Genomic DNA, 8532 nt, shown 5'->3' with positions numbered 1-8532 from the left:
AATTGAAAACCGTTTTCAAATCAATTACCAAAACTGCACACGATATCCATTATAAAACCATTTTTTTTTTTAATTGGAAACTGAATTTCCTAATTAAATTTAAAAGATTGTGTGCTAATATGAAGCAAAAGAAATTCAATTTTGACTTTAATTCGATCCTACTATAGAATCAATATTCTCATTAAAACAGTAGACTTTAAACCAAGAATTAAAACTCAAAATTCAGAAATTCTTTTCCGGCTTTCATATCGTGATTTTCGATTTGATCAAAATTGTGGGATTTAAAACAATTTTGATAGCACTATCACATAGTACCTTTTTGATGCAGGTTTGTTCATTGCAACTATCACATAGTACATAACAAAACAAAAATTGATTCACGAAAAACGCTTTGACAAAATTTAAAATAAAATAGAATGTTTCATAAAAGTTACAAACACGAATCAATTTTCCTTTTGAATAATATTAGCGTTTTTCACTTTGATTCAATTTTAAGACCAATCAAAATCAAAACACGTACACACCAAGAACAAAAACAATTTTTATGGCTTCTTGTGGATATGCTCTTTATTCGTGACAGATTTGAATCAAATTCAAAACGTGCATAAAATAAAATACAGATTATTCCAAGATCAACAATTTTTGCCGACGTATATCGCATATACAAAATTAAAACATCATGCCATGTCATATGAATCATATTCGAAATCGAGAAAGCATGTAACAGGCAAACACAATAGATTTGAATTCAATGACTTAATCACAACCGATGCTCTGCTGAAGGGATTTTAAGAGGGGTTTTTAAAATTTTAATCCTCTTTGCGGAAAGAAATCCCATTAACACTTTAAGGATTATGTGTTTACCTCTTTAAGAGCAGGCAAAGTAGCGATGCCTCTAGTTAGTCCACACGAACAGTGCTCCTCCAAAACTCGGTGCTAGCCAAGGAATCAGAAGTGCAGAGAAAAGGGTTGCTCCAAAAACCTGTAACCAAAAACTTCAGCACTAGAGTTGTATATATAGAAACTTCTAGTGTGCTCTGCAAGTCAGAAGTCACTATTGGGCTTCAGTAAGCCCAACAACGAGTTTAGTAATTTTGCTAACTAATTAGCGTTATTTACTAAACGCACCCCTTATATAAGTCATACTTATATATTTCTCTTTTGACTATTCTTTGTGTGTGACCCTATAGGTTCTAGTCACGTTGGCAATAATATTAAATCTAATATTTAATATTATAAACAATGAGCGGTATCTAGCAACACATCATTGCTACCTAAGTGACAAGAATGTCAAGTGATCTGACGAAACCTTTCCATGATAATACTCATGTGTACAATTACTCCTTTGTCTCGATATCTTTATTGATCCCAAGGCATAGATATTGTCACCCTTGTATAGATCAATATTTATATTTCTTGATTCCGAAATATACTGAATAACGAATAAGTCTAATATCTTATATTGACTTAGTTCGGCATGGCCATGCAGTTTTACAGTCATATTTCATCAAGAGGCCTAAAGATATATATCCCGTTTATGAGGAGGGACAAATCCCATCTAGTACACTCATGTCCCTCAGCATGCTTTGTAACAGCCCGATTTTCGCTAGATTTATTTTATTATTTATTTATGTGTGTTGGATGTGCTATTATGTGATTATTTGCCTCTGTGTGTATTCTTGGTTGGGATTCGTAGAATTCGGTGTTAGAAGGGTATTTTAGTCATTTTGGACTTAGGGGTATTTTGGTCATTTTGAGAGTAGGGGTAATTTTGTAATTTTGGACGAGGATTATTTTTAATGTTTAGTAGGAGTATTATTTTACCAAGTTACTAGAGAGGGTGTAGTAATTATTTTAATTACCATTAAGTGACCGTTAGTGTTATAATTTACCATTAAGTGAGTAGTGACATTTTGGGTGTTAGAATAGAAATGGGTTAGGCCCATTAAGGTTTAAGAGATAAGCCCAATTGAGTATAGCTACTAAATAAACTCTAGTTGTTGGTGAAACTAGGTTTTACAAACATTTTATCATTTCATTTCATTTGAGAGAAGAGATAGAGATAGAGAGAAGAAAGGGTTTGAAGAGATTGAAGAGGAAGGCTAGAGCTAGAAGGGGGATTCATCATCTAGGAGCTAAATTGAAGCTTGGGTTAGAAATTCTTGGTGTTAGAGGTAAGAGGGTTAGATTTCAACCATAATTCATATCTTTTTCTCTTTACCCATTTTGTTAAATTGATGAATTGAATCTAATTGTTGTAAAATTCGTGCATAATTAATGTTGTTATGTTTGAGGACTTGATTTGTTGATAATCAAGTTGTTGTTGATGAAATTACATGCTCAATATATGTTTATATGTATACTTTGTTGATTTTGCTCAAAATGGTATAAATTAGTATTGTTGTGGTTGAATAGTGATGGATTCATGTTTGAATGAGGTTGTTGATGAATTAGATATGTTGTTGTTGTTGATTTATACCATGGGTATTCCATTTTGTGAAGTTGTTGTTTGAATTGGTGAAGTTGTGCTAAGATGTTCATGTGAAGGACCAAAATGAACTTTTGAAATATGAAGTTGTTGACTGAGTTTTTGATGTTGTTGGATGAATTTGACTTGGTATAATTTCTGTTTTCATGTTGTGGTTGCGTTAGTAGAGTCGTTTGGGAGAAAACGGGTTTTTCGTGTGAGATGCCGGTGTTTAAGTGTTTTTGCAAATAAGTGATTATGTGAGGTTTGGGAGAAATGATTTTGGGATGGTTGAAACTTGAATTTTTCTGTAGATTATGATAGAGCTAAGTGTCAGGAGCATGTAGGCGAAAACGGCATCGAAATCCGATTAACGGTTTGAATTTTATGCGCGAAATGGTGAAAACGGAAAAACGAAGAAAAAGCTGTGCTGTCAATCGAGCACGGCCGTGATGTGCATGGCACGGGCCGTGCTAACTTTCTGTACCTTTTGGCACGGCCGTGCCCGTGCGTGGCACGGGCCGTGCGTGCTGACAGAACTTCAGTTTCTGCGTTTTTTGTACTTTTTCACCCTTTTTCGTTTTGAATTAGCTTTTGGTTTAAACATGAAAGTTGTAGATAATTTTGTTAGCTTTCCAATGGCTTTGGTTTGACTTGAAAATGATTTTTGGTTTTTAAGTTATGAGGAAAACACTCTAAGGATGTCTTAGAGAAATTTTACGAAAACTCCGTATAACTATTTCTAAGTCGACCCTAACCTTATGGATTGCTTCTAAACTTCGAAACTTGAGTTTTATGACTTCAATAAAGGTGTTTAATGGTATTTAATCTATGATGTGGTGAATTTAACTTGTTTTGATTTGAAAATGGAAACTTTTGTGAAAAGTGATAAAGGGAGACGAACTTTGTGATTTTTATGAATTCGTCGTATTTGGTCGGTGAAACGCCAAGGTATCCTCTATTGCACTCATATGTGGCCTAGAGGTATGTTTAGTTGAGGCATTGGAACTTGTTTACTTGGTTTTGAATTAATTGTTCAATTAATTTTAAGTTATGACTTGGAGAGACGAACTTGACTAAAGATGACTTACGAGAATCGATTGATTGTGAATCCTTTATGGAGAATTATTATATGTTATGTGAAGATGATTGGTGTTGTAATTATGTGACAACTACATGTTGTGTGATTTTTGGATGTGGTTAGTGATTGTATATATGATATGTGATGGTGAATTGTTAATGATTGCATATGTACAAGTATTGGTGATGGTGAGGTGATTATTGTTTGTGTGAACATATGCATTTGTAGTTGAGTCATATGTTCATGCATTCATGACTGATGGTGGTGGATTTTATATCCAAGACTGATGGTGGCGGATTTTATATCCAATTGAGGTGAGTACGATGTTTTTGTTGCATCGAAGGTGACGACCTTGAGGTGATTTGGTACCACATGCATCTAGAGAAGAGTCTAGAACATTGCATGCATTTGAATAATTGATGAGTGGTGTCGTAATTGAATATATGACTTGGCGAATTTGTGTATTGGTGAAATTTGGTGAATGTTGTGATTGTGTGGATTGATGTATAAGTACATTGGTGAATTTTGTGGATGGTTGTGAATAATTGATTTATGCTCTAATTGCATGTCTTAAATGTTTGTACTTATACACTTGATGAATCTATTTGATGATAATTAATTGGATAATAATGATGAGGTGAGAATTGTATATATACATACATATGATATGGTGATTTCTTTGATAATGATGATTGCTTGCTTATAATTTGGAAATGATGAATTGTACTTGTTGAGATAAGCATGCTAGATGAGTAATGAAGTGAGTAATGTTTTCATTGATTGATGTTGATAAATGATGAGCTTTTGTTGATGACTTGATTAGAGGTTGAATATGCATGCTATGCTATGATAATAATGTGATAGCTTGAAATGTAAGTGATGGGGGATAATAATAATCATGTGATGCTAGTGTTCTAAGAGGAAGGCTTATGTATATGTGATACGTGCATGGTACACTTGTTGACATGAACTTGGAATGATGATATGGAATGGTTTTGAATGGTATGAGAATCATGAATACTTGTGAATAAATGTATGATTTGTTATTCTGTATTCTTGAATATATCTTTCATTTCCAATGTTCTTGTTTAAATCTTTGATGGATTATGATGATGTAATGCTAACCCTCAGTGGTCTGTGGTGGACCGCCTACCTTTCTGTATGGACGGGTAGACGGCGTGCAGGATGCTTAGTTGTTTGCTTGTTGATGCCGAGGAGTGGAGTTCCTCTTTTTCATGCAAGTGTCTAGATTAGGGCTCTGATCTAGGATAGTTCTTGCAAGTTGGTTTTATTTTTGGACCATGTATTTTGGAGTTGAGATATTGTTGTATTTGAGATATGGAGGATATATTTTATTATACTGAGATTGGGAGTTGTTTATGGATTATATGTATATGTTCCGCTGCTATGTGATGTGACATGATCTTTACGCATGTATGTATTGTGGTTTATTTGAAGACGTAGCATCTATTTCTAGAATATGTTTGTATATTCGCGCGTTTTACCGCTTATTAGAAATAGGGTGTTACAAGTTGGTATCAGAGCCTGGTTGGTCTTGTCCAGATCAAAACCCGTTGAATTTCCTGTTGTATGCGACATGTACGGGAGTACTGTCGATACTTGTTGTGTTGTTCTATTCTTTTAGGTGGGTTTGAGCGTAGTGGGGGAGTAGCAGGTTGTTTCAGGTTTGTTGGGTCTGGCAAGGGAAGGTATCTTTGGTTGCAGAGGCTTGGTTGGTTGTTGTTGGTGTTAAGTTTCATGTTGATTTTGAGTTGGATCTTGTGTGTCTTCCGTTGAAGCATATGGACGTAATTTTTGGTATGGATTGGATGTTGACTTTTGGTGTTAACATTAATTGTTTGACCAAGAGTATAACGTTTTCTAAACCGGTAGCTGAAGAAGGCGGAAGGTTCTTAACCGCGGAGCAAGTGAAGAAGTCTTTGGATGGCGAAGCTTGTGTGTTCATGATGTTTGCTTCCTTGAAGGAGAGTAGTGAGAAAGGAGTTGGTGATTTGCCGGTAGTGCAAGAATTTCCAGAAGTTTTTCCGGACGACATTACCGAGTTACCACCGGAGAGAGAGGTTGAGTTTGCAATTGATTTGGTGCCTGGAACGAGTCCTATTTCGATTGCGCCTTATCGGATGTCTGCATCAAAATTGGGTGAGTTGAAGAAACAGTTGGAAGAGTTGCTCGAGAAACAGTTTATCAGGCCGAGTGTTTCTCCGTGGGGAGCTCCTGTGTTGTTGGTAAAGAAGAAAGATGGAAGCATGAGGTTGTGTGTGGATTATCGGCAGTTGAACAAGGTAACAATCAAGAATCGGTATCCGCTTCCGAGGATTGATGATTTGATGGATCAGTTGGTTGGGGCGGAAGTGTTTAGCAAGATTGATTTGAGATCAGGATATCATCAGATTAGAGTGAAGGCGGAAGATATATCCAAAACTGCGTTCAGAACGAGGTATGGACACAATGAGTATTCTGTGATGCCATTTGGAGTGTCTAATGCGCCAGGTGTCTTCATGGAATACATGAATAGGATATTTCATCCTTTTCTGGATCGTTTTGTGGTGGTGTTTATAGATGATATTTTGGTGTATTCGAAGTCTGAAGAAGAGCATGCCGAGCATTTGAGGATTGTGTTGGGAGTGTTGAAGGAGAAGAGGTTGTTTGCTAAGTTGTCGAAGTGTGAGTTTTGGTTGCGGGAAGTGAGTTTCCTTGGTCATGTGATTTCTAAAGGTGGTATTGTCGTGGATCCGTTGAAGGTTGATGCAGTGTTGCAGTGGGAATCACCTAAGTCCGTATTCGAGGTTAGAAGCTTTCTTGGATTGGCATGTTACTATCGGAGGTTCATTGAGGGATTCTCTAAGTTGACGTTGCCATTGACGCAGTTGACTCGGAAAAGACAAGCTTATGTTTGGGATGCTAAGTGTGAGAATAGTTTCCAAGAGTTGAAGAAGAGGTTGATTTCAGCTCCAGTGTTGATTTTGCCGAATCCGAAGGAATCTTTTGTTGTGTATTGTGATGCTTCTAAGATGGGTCTTGGTGGTGTGCTTATGCCGAATCGTCAGGTTGTGGCTTATGCTTCACGGCAGTTGAAAGTGCATGAGAAGAATTATCCGACTCATGACTTAGAATTAGCGGCTGTCGTGTATGTGTTGAAGATTTGGAGGCATTATCTGTATGGTTCTAAGTTTGAAGTGTTCAGTGACCATAAGAGTTTGAAGTATTTGTTTGACCAGAAGGAGTTGAATATGAGGCAGAGGAGATGGTTGGAGTATCTTAAGGATTTTGACTTCCAGTTGAGCTATCATCCTGGAAAGGCCAATGTTGTTGCTGATGCTTTGAGTAGGAAGTCGTTGCATATGTCTGCTTTGATGGTGAAAGAGTTGGAGTTGATTGAGCAATTTCGAGACTTGAGTTTGGTTAGTGAGTTAACGCCGGATGGTGTGAGGTTGGGAGTGTTGAAGTTGACAAGTAATATTCTGGAGGAGATCAAGAATGGTCAGAAGGAAGATTTGGAACTGGTTGATCGTGTGGTGTTGGTTAATCAAGGCAAAGGTGGAGACTTTAGATTGGATGAGAACGGTGTTTTGATGTTTCGTGATCGTGTTTGTGTACCAAGAGTTCTTGAGCTTAAGAGAAGGATTTTGGAAGAAGGTCACATAAGTAGTTTGAGTATTCATCCCAGAGCGACTAAGATGTATCAGGATTTGAAGAAGTTGTTTTGGTGGCCTGGAATGAAGAAGGATATCGCAGAGTTTGTGTATGCTTGTTTGGTTTGTCAGAAGTCTAAGATTGAACATCAAAAGCCGTCAGGTTTGATGCAACCGTTGTTTGTGCCAGAGTGGAAGTGGGATAGTATGTCAATGGACTTTGTTGGAGCTTTGCCGAAGACTGCTAAGGGTTTTGATTCTATTTAGGTGATTGTTGATCGGTTGACGAAGTCGGCACATTTTGTTCCTATTAAGACTGGTATGTCTGTGGCGAAGTTGGCTGAGATCTACATTGAGAAGATTGTTAGATTGCATGGTGTTCCTTCTAGTATTGTGTCAGATCAGGATCCGAGGTTTACTTCTAAGTTTTGGGAGAGTTTGCAAGATGTTTTGGGAACTAAGTTGAGGTTGAGTTCTGCTTATCATCCCCAGACTGATGGTCAGACGGAGAGGACTATTCAGAGTTTGGAAGATTTGTTGAGAGCTTGTGTGTTGGAGCAAGGTGTCAGTTGGGTCGAATGTTTACCGTTGATTGAGTTCACATACAACAACATTTTTCATTCTAGTATCAGGATGGCACCGTTTGAAGCTTTGTATGGTCGGAGGTGTAGAACTCATTTGTGTTGGTATGAGTCAGGAGAGAGTGCTTTGTTAGGACCGGAAGTTGTGAAAGAGACGACCGAGAAGGTTAAGATGATTCAAGAGAAGATGAAAACGTCTCAGAGTAGGCAGAAGAGTTATCATGATAAGAGGAGGAAGGACCTTGAGTTTCAGGTTGGTGATCATGTGTTTTTGAGAGTGAATCCTGTAACCGGTGTTGGACGTGCTTTGAAGTGTCGGAAGTTAACTCCTCATTTTGTTGGACCGATTGAGATTGTTGAGAAGGTTGGGGTTGTAGCGTATCGGATTGCGTTACCGCCATCTTTATCGAATCTTCTTGATGTGTTTCATGTGTCTCAGTTGTGGAAGTATGTGTATGATGCGTCCCATGTGATTCAAGTGGATGATTTGGAAGTAAGGGATAATTTGACTGTTGAGACTTGGCCAGTTAGGATTGAGGATCGTGAAGTGAAGCGTTTGCGTGGCAAGGAGATCGTTTTGGTTAAAGTGATTTGGGTTGGACCAACCGGTGAGAGTGCCACTTGGGAATCGGAGAGTAGGATGAAGGTTTCGTATCCGGAGTTGTTTCCTTCAGGTAATTTTCGAGGGCGAAAATTCTTTTTAGTGGGGGAGAGTTGTAACAGCCCGATTTTCGCTAGATTTATTTTATT

This window comes from Medicago sativa, chromosome 5 (assembly GCF_051527215.1).
Source record: "Medicago sativa cultivar Bolivia chromosome 5, Bolivia_mono, whole genome shotgun sequence".
In the NCBI taxonomy this organism is placed as follows: Eukaryota; Viridiplantae; Streptophyta; class Magnoliopsida; order Fabales; family Fabaceae; genus Medicago; species Medicago sativa.
The sequence above is the reverse complement of the archived record's forward strand: the minus strand, read 5'-3'. Positions refer to the sequence as shown.